The sequence below is a fragment of the Charadrius vociferus genome, unplaced genomic scaffold (assembly GCF_000708025.1).
Source record: "Charadrius vociferus isolate BGI_N301 unplaced genomic scaffold, ASM70802v2 scaffold306, whole genome shotgun sequence".
NCBI classification, from domain to species: Eukaryota; Metazoa; Chordata; class Aves; order Charadriiformes; family Charadriidae; genus Charadrius; species Charadrius vociferus.
In genome coordinates, this window is record NW_009648963.1 from 3,428,466 (window position 1) to 3,442,119 (window position 13,654).

At 40.2% G+C, this 13,654-nt stretch overlaps 1 protein-coding gene across 7 annotated transcripts in view; it reads right to left on the reverse strand.

Annotated features, from left to right (window-relative positions):
• The window catches only part of KCNIP4 (Kv channel interacting protein 4), a 345,478-nt gene that overhangs the window by 22,924 nt on the left and 308,900 nt on the right, over positions 1–13,654 (reverse strand). The window lies entirely within an intron of this gene.

Consider the following 13,654-nt stretch of genomic DNA (forward strand, 5'->3'; position numbering starts at 1 on the left):
GTTGAGTCAAATCATGTGTTCATGAGATCACACAGAACATGTATGTGATTCTGAATTTAATATGTGTGATTTTGCACTTTCAACCAAACATTAATGCATTAAATGTGTATCACTTTGAAGTACCTTCCTAAAGAGTTCCCACGGCACAAAAATTTCTGCTGTGCCATATATCTAAACTTCAGTCTTGGGACCAGAGTGACAGACGTGAGCAGCAACCGCCCTGCTGCAGTGCACGGAGCTATCAGTGTCGCTGCGGGCCATGGGTGGTCGCTCCCGCAGCCACTAGCAGCACTTGACCAAGCAGAAATGGGGACAAAAAATTATTAATGATACAACATGCAGTCATATTCAATTAACTCAAAAGACCCTGCCACAGAAGATCTTGTGCAAACCTTGAAGATCTTTCTGCAGCTTTATATCCTGTTCATAAACTGAAACATGTAAGAAAGAATAAGCAGAAAGTGTCAGAGCGGGGTGATTACAGAGAAAACAAAAGCAAGTAGAAGGATTAGAGGAGGAGGATTAGAGAAGTGACTTAACAAAACTGACTTATGTAAAGAGGTAGGAAAAGCAGAAGGAATACCGTATTGTTTACTAAGTCATGCATAGAAATTAAAGGCCAAACAGCTGAGTTCTAGCCCTGAATTTGCCAGGCTGAGCAGATGACTTTGGGCAACGCATTTAATTTCGTTGCGCCTTAATTCCTTCTTTAACAGAGAGGGTGATAAAAGCCTGGAAAGCTATTTAAAAGGTAAGTATGTCTTGAAACAAAGGTAAGTAAGAAAAGACAAATTAAGTGTTAAGTTTCCTACATTTATTTTGTCTATTGCTATGCTATTTGGACAGAAGTATGAAATTATTTGTTCCTGGTCACAGAGGCTGTCACCGGTGAAGCACAGGTCTCTGTAAGACCAGATACATACTGACTGCTGGGCCACACTGCCTTTCAAACTGATGCCTTGGGGAATGGGGGGAACAGTGAAATGCATCTAGCATCTCTACCCTTCGTCAGGTAAGGAGCAACCCGTTAACTGAGGTGGCATCGCCCTGCCTGTCATGTATTTGGGATTGAGGGCATTCTAAAAGATGTCTCTCTGCTTTACCAGCTTCTGACTGTAGTCAGATGGTCTAGGGTCTCTGTGATCCCCAGCAGGCTTACTACACTGCTTGTCTTTTTATGTGAAGCCTTTTGGAGTTGGGTAAGTGCATGCAAAAGAGCAGCATTTTTACTTTCATGGTACTTTAGAATAATGGTAACATCATTGAAGTGTTCAGATACTCACTGATAGTGATATAGTTAGTGATATCGTTATTCAGTGTAGAAAATATAACAAAGGTATTTCACAAGTTCCTTTTTCAAGCATACATCGAGATATATATGAGATATATATTGATATATATATGTATATATATGTGTGTGTGTATATGTATGTCATTCCCAGACTTGGAGGAATGGAAGGAAGAATAATGCAGCCTTCTCGGTGAGATGGATGGGAGTGTGAAAAGACAATGCACTATTTTAGAATTTAGAAAAAGAATCATAGAATGACAGAATCATAGAATTGTCTAGGTTGGAACGGACCTTGAAGATCAGCAGGTCCAACCATCAGCCTAACACTGCCAAAACCACCACTAAACCATGTCCCTAAGCACCACATCTACCCGTCTTTTAAACACCTCTAGGGATGGCGACTCTACCACTTCCCTGAGCAGCCTGTTCCAGTGCTTAACAATGCTTTCTGTGAAGAACCTTTTCCTAATAACCATCCTAAACCTCCCCTGGTGTAACTTGTCCTATCACGTGTTACTAGCAAGAAGAGATCGGCCCCCACCTTGCTCCAACCTCCTTTCACGTAGTTGTAGAGAGCAGTAAGTCTCCCCTCAGCCTCCTTTTCTCCAGGATAAACAACCCCAGTTCCCTCAGCCGCTCCTCATAAGACTTGTTCTCCAGACCCCTCACCAGCTTTGTTGCCCTTCTCTGGACACACTGCAGCTCCTCTGTGTCTTTCTTGTAGTGAGGGGCCCAGAACACAGTACTCAAGTTGGGGCCTCACCACTGCTGAGTACAGGGGATGATCACTTCCCTAGTCCTGCTCATCACGCTATTTGTGATACAGGCCAGGATGCCATTGGACTTCTCGGCCATCTGGGCACACTGCTGGCTCATAATCAGCCGGCTGTCAAACAACACCCTCAGGTCCTTCTCCACCAGGCAGCTTTCCAGCCACTCTTCCCCAAGCCTGTAGTGCTGCATGGGGTTGTTATGACCTAAGTGCAGGACCCGGCACTTGGCCTTGTTGAACTTCGTACCACTGGCCTTGGCCCATTGATCTAACCTGTCCAGATCTCTCTGTAGAGCTATCCTACCCTTAAGAAGTTCAACACTGCTGCCTAACTTAGTGGTGTCTGCAAACTGACTGAGACTGCACTTGATCCCCTTGTCCAGGTCATTGATAAAGATATTAAAGAGAACTGGCCCCAATACTGAGCCCTGGGGAAAACCACTTGTGACCTGCTGCCAACTGGATTCAACTCCATTCACCACCACTCTCTGAGCATGGCCAACCAGCCAGTTTTTTACCCAGCGAAGAGTACACCCATCCGAGCCATGAGCAGCCAGTTTCTCCAGGAGAATGCTGTGGGAAACAGTATTAAAGGCTTTAATGAAGTCCAAGTAAACAACATCCACAGCTTTTCTGTCATCCACTAACTGGGTCACCTTGTCATAGAAGGAGATCAGATTTGTCAAGCGGGAGCTGCCTTTCATGAACCCATGCTGACTGGGCCTGATCACCTGGTTGTCCTGCATGTGCCGTGCAATGGCATTCAGGATGATCTGTTCCATAACCTTCCCAGGCACCAAGGCCAGACTGACAGGCCTGTTGTTCCCCAGATCCTCCTTCCAGCCCTTCTTGTAGATGGATGTCACATTTGCTAACCTCCAGTCAACTGGGATGTTCCCAGTTAGCCAGGACTGCTGATAAATGACAGAAAGTGGCTTGGTGAGCACTTCTGCCAGCTCCCTCTGTACCCATGGGTGGATCCCATCTGACCCCATAGACTTGTGTATGTCTAGGTGCTAGAGAAGCCATGGTTACTTTCTGTTCTGCATGTATCTTCTTTTCAGACAAAAAAATAGGCACATTTTGAGCAAACTAAAAAGCAAAGCTATATATTTTAATTTGTACAACTCAGATTTTGCATTTTTTTTTTTAATTTTTCTGAGAAGCTTAATAAATAAGGAATGAAAAAATGTGCATTTAGGTTCATCTAACTCTATGGCTTATTAACATATAAAGCAATTTTCCTACCTTTCCTTGGATGAGAAAGACATTAAAAATATGTTCATTTTATAAAGAGCACTCTCCCCTTTTTTACAGGAAATGCCAGCAACTCCATCTGTGACAGTCCTTAGTCTGAAGCTGTGAAGAATAAGACTCCCATTTCCTGACTGCATTTAAATGTTAGAGGGGAATCAAAGGTACTCTGGAAAAAAATTGTCTAATGTATTCTTTTTTTAGTTCAAAATAAGTTAGCAGCCTGTTTTTGGAGAAATGCATAATCTACATACCTCATTTAAAGGTAGTACTTTTTTCTGTCACTTAATGAACTCCAGTCTCACCATTCTGTTTGAAAGAAACAATGCTTAGAAAGGTAACCTACTTCCACAGAATTGCTTATTATTAGAGCCAGGAATGACCTCTTGAGTTTATCTTGGCTTGCTCGCCACACTTTCCTTCGCTCTTTACCACAGCACTGCCAATAACACCTTACATTTTCCATCCTTGGAGATCTCTAGTCCTGGTGTTGTAAGAACATTCATTAAAAATCTGTGATGCTGGCCAATTAATCTTATCAGAAATATTTAGTTGAAACTTTTCTTTCTTTAGCTTGGATCTTTCCTCTGAGACTATACAAGACTGTGAACACTTCTGTTCTTAAATAATTTTAATCTCTCTATATATACACATAGCCAATATCATTTACTTCCAAGACTGCTCTTTTCTTGACTCAGAAATCTGGCTTTATTGTGTTTATCAGGAGATTTCTCTAGTTTAGTGAAAGAGATTTAATATTGTAATTGTTAAGTATACCTCATGGCTTTATGTCAAGTTATTGCTAACTTCTTCCATAGTACCAACTGTAATTAAAAAAATCTTTCTAACCTTTCATTAAACTCTTATAAAAGAAAGGAAAATAATTAAATAGTTTGAAAGAAAAATGTGAGGGTTATTTAAACCATTCCCTGTATTTTTTTTTCCTCCAGTCGTATATAATTTGTTTTGTTACAGAAAATTTCTGTTTGATAGTCTTTCAAAATTGAATTAATGATGTATTATATTTTTCTTTTGGAGAATACAAAGGAGGAAAAGTTCATCTTGAGCTGTTTTTCGTGAGTCCAGTCCTCTCTCCTTTAAAGAGAAAATAAGATAAACCAACAGAAAGAAGAGAGAGAGAATAATAAATATCATTCTGCCGTTTGATGATCTCTCTTGCCTGCAGTTTTACTGCTGGGAAATTACACCTCCAGCACATGGTCTTATGAACCACTCCAAAACCTGTAAATTATTTACAAGCTTCATGCTGTCTAAGCTGTCTTTTTTTTAGTATTTCCAAGAATACTGCAGTAGGTGGATTCTTCTTTATGACCTAATCAACACCCTTTTTAGACAAGATGCAAGCACAAAAAGACACCAAAAAAAGGAGAAATAGTGAAATGTAGGAAAGAGAATGAAGTAGAAACAAATTCAAAGCTCAGACTGTATAATGTCTGTATAATAAACAATTTTGTATTAAGCTTTATTAAGAGCTTTGTCAATTTTAAATATATTTTACTCAGGGGCTTTTGCATGACAAGTTCTTCATCGCATGCTTTATCTGCTGTCAGTGTTTGTTCTGCTTCATTTTAGATATATGTTCATGTCCATTGACTTAATTATCTCTGATGGACAATATTTCATCTTTCTGCATGTACTTCTATTGTGACTGAAAATTTAAATTTCCCATAAACACAAAACTTAATGGAAGAACACATACACAATTTTGAAATAGCATGCGTATACTTCAAAGCTAATTCTACCAATAATCCCACAACCTAAACCCACAGTGGTTTTCCATAGCCCGGTCTAGTTCCTAATTTTTCATTTGAGTATAATAGGGCTTTGATCAAAACAGCATGAGAATTTAACAAATGATCAATTTAATAACATAATCTAGGCCAAATTGATAATGAAATCTGGGACGACAGACACTTCATGAAGCTCAAAAAGAATTGCAATGTTCTGCGTCTGGGAAGAAATCATCCCTTGCCCTGGTACCAGCTGTGAAGTGACTGGCTGAATGGCAGCACTGCCAAAAAAGACGAGGGGTTACAGTGGATGTCAGGCTGAATATGAGCCAACAATGAATTCTTACTGCAAATAAGATAAAGCACCTACTGAGTCAAGAAGTGTTAAGGACAGAAGGGTGTGGGTTAGGCACTTGAGACAACAGGTTCTGAAGCTTGCAATTTTTTCAGTCTTTAATGCTCATAAGGTTTAAGAAAATTCACTTTTAATTTTATGCACTCCCTACTTCCAAAGCCGCATACCTAAGGTTGATTTAAATTCACTGTACCTAATGTTTGTTCTGATGCATGTAATTGAAACATAGGCCTTCTTATGACTTTCATATTTGCAGAAAACTGAGCCAAATGATAATTATACAATTCACGCAATTTTCAATATGAGATTAATTTCTCCCACTAAGAAATACAATTGGTGGATTTGGACTAAACATCTAGTTTTATTCAGAAAAAAACACATGTACTTGGCCTTTAATCAGTGCACATTGATGTGTATTTAGCCTATATTGGCCTCCCGTGGCAAGACATCAGTGGCTATATAGTAAAATTACTCAGCAAAATTATCAGCAAATCATTAGTCAATGTTTTATTAGACAGGATTTTTTTTTAGCATGGCTACACTAATGTATTATATCAACAAAGTTTATATCTGGAATGTATAGCGTTATTTCTAGGCTTATAGAAAATTTAACCATAAGAGAACTCAGATGATCTGAAAATGCATTTGCTTAAGTATTTAAGCACTACATAAATTATCTGGAACAAGCCCAGTGATACTCAGTTCACAAATTACTCCTATCTTGAGCCTCCTCCAAAATACAACATGTGTCAAAAGTATCACGCATAAGACAGTGAGGTACAAACAGTCCCTCTGGGGATGGAAAAGGTAGGGACTTGGTGAAACATGCCTAACATGATCTCACTATACCTCGGAAGAAGGAAGAAGGAGAAAAGCAGATAAATCTCACTCTGAAAGTGCCCCTTCATACCCTGACACCAAGGTTGACACCCTGATATCAACACGGCATCCACCCTGAAGACTTTTGCGAGAACGGGGTTGATGAGGGTTGTGCTGCCACAGCTGAGCCAAGCAGGTATTTGTCATACAGACACCAGGCCAGATCCAAAAAGAACTAGCCTTATAAACCTTACCAACTGCCACTTTCAAAACCTGCGTCTCGCTCTCCGACCCTCAATAGCCTCTGTGTTTCGAACATTCATGTCAGATAGCAGTGTTCTGGCTTCCCAGTGTTGCTGCTCAGGTGAGGGCTCTGTAGCCACAGGCTGATTGCAGCCAGGAGGGTAAGTGGTTACAAAAGCAGAAGGGTGATGGTGGGAGGATCAAAGACAAACAGGAGTAGTTCTCTCAAACAAGTAGTATCACATTAAAAAGATGTTTGGCTTTGTTAAAATGAAGAATGTGATTCTAAGTGTTGTTATGATTAAGCTGCTGGGTCATTAAAAATGCATGTATCTTATGTTTAGATGGGATAATTGGCTGAGCAGGGGTAGTAAATTTATACTGCAAGAAGTTAACGCTGCAGAAAAAAACCCCAAACTGGAAGTGACATAAAAGCCAAAGAGCAACGATGACATGGGGATGGAAATTTCAATCAAGGTTTCTGAGGTGTTTCGTTTTCCTTCCTACAGCTGCAAATCCTCAGCAGCTTGTTTCAAATGCTTCCTTTGAGTGCCTGCTGTTCAATGTAATATCCCAGTTTGCATACAACACAGGGTAGCCCAAGCTCTTTTTACCAGATTCGTCAATCCATTGGGCTTCTCCAGAGCTGCTCGGTTCTGACAAAGGATGGATAATTAATAGTAGTGCATAATGTCCTGATGTGGATCTGCACATGCAAAATGTTAGCTAGGAGAAGTTTATATCCTAAAGTTGTCTAAAAATCTCATAGCCTGCAGACACAGGAGTATTCAATGGCTGCTGCCCCTTCTTCTTCCTGGGCCAATGCAGGAATTGGCTTTTCACAGTTTTACTATGCCTTACGACTTTGAAATTTAGCTAATATCCAGCTGACAGGGTATAAAACAATTTAGTTGTGTCTGCAGACCACTGAATGTACTTCAAACAGAGCAGAGAACAAAAACACAGGCTAATACACTTCTAGACTAAGCTTGTTTATATTTTATTTATATTTAATAAAACTGTTTATATTTTCTAAGCATGCTGCTCCTGGCGGTATCCTGCATTTTGTTAGGTTATGTGGTAAAAGCTTGTCTGCATAGCCACAGAGGAGCACAAAGAGACAATGGCAGGTTGGGGACCCCAACTGATGCCCTGCCCTGGCTGCTCCCAGGACATCCCAGGAGGCATCAGCCCATCAAAGGCCCAGCTCCACAAGCCCAGAGGAGCACAGAGGCACAACCCAAATTAAGAATAAAGAGGAAGGGACGCACTGTCCTGGCCTGCTCCAGGACTGTCCCAGTAGAGTCTCAGCCCCAGTGTCCAGACGTCAAGATGAGTCAACGCTTGGACTGAAGGAGGTTGCCATCTCAGGGTAGGGGACACATGATGGGATGCAGGGGAAAAGCATTTGGAGATTGCCCAGGACATATTACGGGATGTTTAGCAGGCAACCAAAGGTGGGGAAAGGGAAGGATTTTGGTGAATTGAGGAGGAACAAGTGTGGGAAAATAGAAAGATAAGGGGATAAAACGTCCTGGTCACATGTATATGGTTGGCTGGTCAGTTTGCTCAGCTGGCCCTGCCCTGTGCCTGACCAGGGTGGTCTGTCCTGTCTTCTTATTAAGCTCTTTCCTTGGTGATGGCTCTCTATTCTGTGTGTGCACGGGTGCGCCTGGCGATGTTAGTGCAGCATCTGGGGTCAGACCATGGGTTGGAGGACCCATGTGTCCCTGGTGCAGCAACTGGAGTGCGTGCAGGGGTGTGAGCAAGTGTGTGAGCACTAGCAAAGATCAAGTCAGATGAGCTGGTGAGCAGGTGACGTGACCTGGGAGCCTATGTGTGGGTGGGTCTCTAAGGGTAACATGATGGGGGTTCGCTACTGGGGACTCCTGGCCAACTTTGTGTGTGTGCATGAGATGGTCTGCACCAGCAACTGGAGTGGGGCTGCAGCCTTGGAGGCACTCATGCCCGGTTGTCAGCAACTGAGGAAATTGGGATCCAGGAGCAGCTACGGGACATCTGAGCCTGGTGTCTGAGCCCAGCTGCTGGAGGGATCCACACTGTACATATGTGTGTGTGTACATATATATATGTATTCTCACCAGTGAACCTCCACCCTGCTCAGCCACAGAAGGGATCAGGATGAAGCCATTGGTGCTGTCTGTGTTCATGTGACTGCTCTGTGCGTATGTCTGTGACCTGTGTGGCTGGCCATGTGTATAGGTATATGTGTGATGTACACGTGTTCTATGTGCATGTGCCTACTGGGAATACATCCTCAGCCTCGCTGCTGGTTGAATCGGGGGCCACGGCAACAGCCTTTTCTCTCTCAGGCTGTTGAATCTAGCCTGAGGTTTTCCCCTAATAAATGTAATTATTTCATTTATTTTATTTGATAAACTTATACAATTTAATACACAGTACATTAATTCAGTATTATATTGATTTTACTTGGGAATACCTTTAGCATTAAAGATATATTTACCAAATATATCTAGGGCTAAGCTCAAGTTTTGACCAACCTTAAAGCTGCATGCTGAGAATAAGTAAGTTTGCAGTTTATTGTAATTTAAACAAACAAATTCGTCATTTTTAACTCATTTCTCTGTAGTAAACACCAATCTATGTTGTCCTTGATATATACATCAGAAATAAATCTCATTGCCTATTTATTTTGAAGTGATTCTGACTGTGGTTAACCTTATGTCCTGCAAGTACTCTTAGAATACAAAGTTTATTTTTGAAACTGATATTTTCTGTACAAAAGCAAAACACATATCAGAAGAGATCTTCATGAAAAGGGGCTGGGTGGCATTGCTAGAGTTCAGAGCACATTATTGGACAACATAGGAGAAACACCAAGAGCAGGGAAAAAAACCTGCAGCAGCTAATGAAAGTGAAATTATTTTAGTGGGACTTCAAAGTAGATGGTACAAACAAAATGAGGTTTCTGGGGGAAAGAAGGTTTTGATGTCATTAAAGGAAAAGCAAATGCAGTCTGAAAAATATCTCAAAAGATATGCTTAAAAGAGATGTGATGCACTAGCATGTGAAGCAGACTCAAAAAACTAAATCAGAGAAAACCTCTCTCTTGAAATATTTGAAATGTGGCTGAACAAAGCACTAGAAATTAAGACTGGGAAAACTAACCTGGGAATAGTTAGATAGTTCAAAAGATCTTTTTTTTTCCTCATTAATACAGATTAAAAAAAACCCAGACAAACATATTTATGATCCTTTTCTTTTTTTTCTTTTCCTTTGCTCTAAATACGTCTAGAAGAAGCAGTAACACAAGATGTGGGGAGAGGAGAGCTGTTTTCCTGTCACAGTTAGATCCCCCCCAAGATGGCAATGAATTCAGAGAGATTGAACTATAAGCAAAGTATTTTCCATTAGGTGTTGGTAAAATTTCCAGGAGTTATTTCTCCTATGGATTAAAAGAAAAAAAACCTATGTCTTTGTAATCTATTATAGGCAGTCATTTCTCTGGTCAGCGTCTTTGAGCTGGCGTCTTCTGGACTGCTGTATTGTCAGTATTTGGGCTCCTGCTTTTTAACATCTCTTTTTGAAACTAGATGAATGACAGAATCATTTAATTTCCTTTGTATAGATTTATCATTCAAGACCTCAACACATCAGATGGGAGCTTTGAGAAAGTTTTTAGGAAATCAGCGCATGTGGGAGATAATTGCAATGACAACAGGAGAGATATCTACTTTGGCTCTTTTGATCAGGCAATTATATTATTCCCCCACCTTTGTGTTCCTCTTGAGCTTTGCTGTTTGCCTACTATAAAAGCCAGTTTATCAAAGGACTGGGAGGATGATGGGCAGGACAGTGCCTCAAACTACTCACAAAGGATGCCAGTTGGTTTTATCCTATCTTTAGACCTATCATTTTGGGGTCTGGCCAGGCCTATGATATAATGGAACAAATCCACTCCTTACCTGCCTTTCTTCTGAAAAGCTGTTGAAGGAGCTGCTGTTAATTACCAAGAAATGTGCAGAGATAGGAAGATGAGCAGAGGCAGGCTGCAGTGGAAAAGATGGGTAAAAGAAAGCTTTGAACACGTGTGTATTGGATGCTTGGTCATCAGTAGTGGCAACCAAACTCAAGGCTCAGAGGAAAAGTGTTTGTTCTGGGGCTGATCTGTGCAGATGAAACCATAGAAGCGAGACTTAAAGGAAAATCCATGTCATAACATCTCAGATGAAACACTTTAAACACACTCAGTATAAATAAGAATGTGTCCTTCTGCTAGACAGGGGACCAGCTTAGTGGCCAGGTTACCAGCAACTCTAGCCAACAAATAGAGCTGCCTTTTTCATGCCACTACCATAATAGAACATCAGTTAATTTTCTCAGAGAGAGAGAAGATAATTCCTCAGACAACTCAGAAACATGAATTTTTTACTCAAATTAATTTTCATATTCCCTTACATAATTGAAATCTTTTGCTAACTTTCCTAACATTTTTAAATTATTTTCTGTATTTATTTTAATTAATGAATTATTAATACTGTACTGGTAAACAAAGAATTTCCAAGCTAATGTAGATCTGCGTATACCAGAGTAACCAGACACAGACTCAATCAGGAAATTTTTCCCTGTTCAAGCATAATTCATGCTCCATAATTATGCTATGTCTGTTTAAAGTAGAACACATACACCATATAGGACAAAGCGTACTTAAAACACAGTTATAGCTGAAAGAATTTAATGTAATTAATTTAATATAATTTCTGTTCTATAAAAGCTTCCTGGAGTAAAATGAAGATTAATTAGTACATTAGTGAAGCCTTTCCTACTTTGTAGGAGTGCTGAGAGTCCCAGTATATTAATATGTGTAGGACACATGAAGATACTCACAGAGTAGAAATTTTAAAAGTCCAAACTACAGGGTAGCGTGGGGTATTTTATAATTTTTATTTATTACACTGCTTGAAATTACTCTTATGAAAAAAAGAATTTCAGGTCCACCATTAATATTCTTTTCATCTGTGGGATATTATCCTCACTATGTTCAACAATGTACGCTATATATATGAATGAGAGTGTTTATAATGACCTATCTCTAGCTTGATGGATTTTCACTCATTTTCTCTAATGAATAACCTGTGTTCAATTCAATTACATTGAAAACCACTGGTGTTTTTAATTTCAATTATCACTTCTACTTTTTGTAGAAAAAGTAGTTGCCTGTTATCAGGAAAGGGACAGCCATTAATTCAACCCTCTCTATAGAAACTGAATTAGTTCTTGGGGATTTTTTTTCTGATTAGGTTTCTCATCTTATTTTTTCTCAGGACTGGGCTATAAAAAAGAGCTTCAACAGCACCTTTTTTTTATTGAAATAGTTCTTGGTTTACATTTTAAAAATAACTTCTGTACAATCATATAGAAAGGTGCTGTAGTCAAACAGGCATGAATGATGAAATACATTGACTACAGGTATACTTCGGATCAGACTTATTTGATGATTTCAAGAAGGCTGACATTTCTTCCTAAAACAGCTTGCTATTGTTTTCAGTTATTGCAGAATTAAGCCTTAAGCCTTAATTAATTAAGCCGTAATTAAGCCTCAGAACATAAAGTAACATACTCTAGTCTTGTACAGTTTAATGTACTTGTGAGCCGTGGGATCTAGTAATGGAGATGAAGAAATATTTTCTCTATTGTTTGTAGAAGCTGTATGGGATGGAAGAAACAGAGAGTAATACAAAAGGAAAGTGTTTTTTTCTGAAATGGTTAGGGATGGTTATCTCAGATAGTCTTTTGTCCCAGTCCCTACTCTAAAGCCTTCCTATGGTTATGCCTATTTATGTCTATAGGTGTAAAGCATAAGCAGTTTTAACGGAGGACCTAGAACACAGGACACATCCCCAAATGGAGTGCCCTGATTACTGGGTCTAAAGGGACATCCTTCCTTTGCATCTTTCCTCCCTGATCTAAAGTACAGTAGAGTTACTTCAGCTACAGGCTCACAGAGGCAACATCTCGGGTTGTTACATTATCATTTCTGTCACAGAAGGTGTAGACTCTTTTTATAGCACAGTGGCAACAGTCTACATTTCTAGGAATGTTGTGGAAGTCAGTGGATTTGATAGCATCAGTCTCCACTGACATCCATTGGTGAAATACACGTAAGAACTCCTTTCAAGCCTTGTCTCATCAGGTAAAACACAAAACTTCTTGCTTCTATTTAGCTACCCGTAGAAGAGTTACGATAATGCTTCCCAATGGCACAGCAAAGATGTACATGATTTTGAGCCTCCCACTGAAAGATGCTGTAATGAACAAAAGCTTCTTCCCACCCCCTACTTACAGTGGCAGTTTCAGAGGAAAACAAGCAGAAATAAAGGATCTGGCTCGCATCCAGCATGTGTGGCTTCACACAGTAAATAACAATCAACACTTTGGCTGCTTCCATGATGCAGCAGGCGAGGTGCCAGCAATGCTTTTAATCAGCGCCGCTCTTTGTTTAGCAATGCCCACTAACTAGTGTAATTTTTAGTTTCCTATTATTAGCACTGGCAGTAAAACAACAGTAAACAACACGACTGAAGATTTGAACTTAAAAGCTCACCCCAAAGCTTGACACTTTATGGATGCGTCCCTGGCATCTGAAAGGTGCTTACTGTTTCTGCCCTTACTTGTCACTACAAGAGGGCATTTTACAATCCTGACTTCACAAATAGGCAGGAGTCATAATTAAATTAAATGTAGCAGAACCCATGCTTCAAACACTGAGTGGTGCAGTTTGCTGTAAACACTTTGGCAAAGACAAGGTACTCAGCTTCTTGGGAGAAGCCGTATTTTGGCGAGCACTGCTTCTGTGACTTGCCTTTCCCAAGTTCCCATCAAGTCCCTTCAAACTGACTGAAATCCTAGGTGAGAGAAGGAGGAATAGCTCCTTGCTGGCAAGTGCTGGGCACTCAGGTGCACTCCCTTAGACCAATTCAAGTGATTCACTTGAGCAGAATGAAGGACATCACCAGTCCCTAACACCAATATTTGCGTATAGGTCAAATCCCTACTTCAAAACCATGGAGGCCTTTCTTTTGTTTTTCTTACACGAGGGAGTTAGAATTTAGAAGCACAGCTGGTGCTTTCGTTTTCCCTAGAAGCTCCTTGTACCCTTAAAGAGTGGAAGATTCACTGAGGAGGAA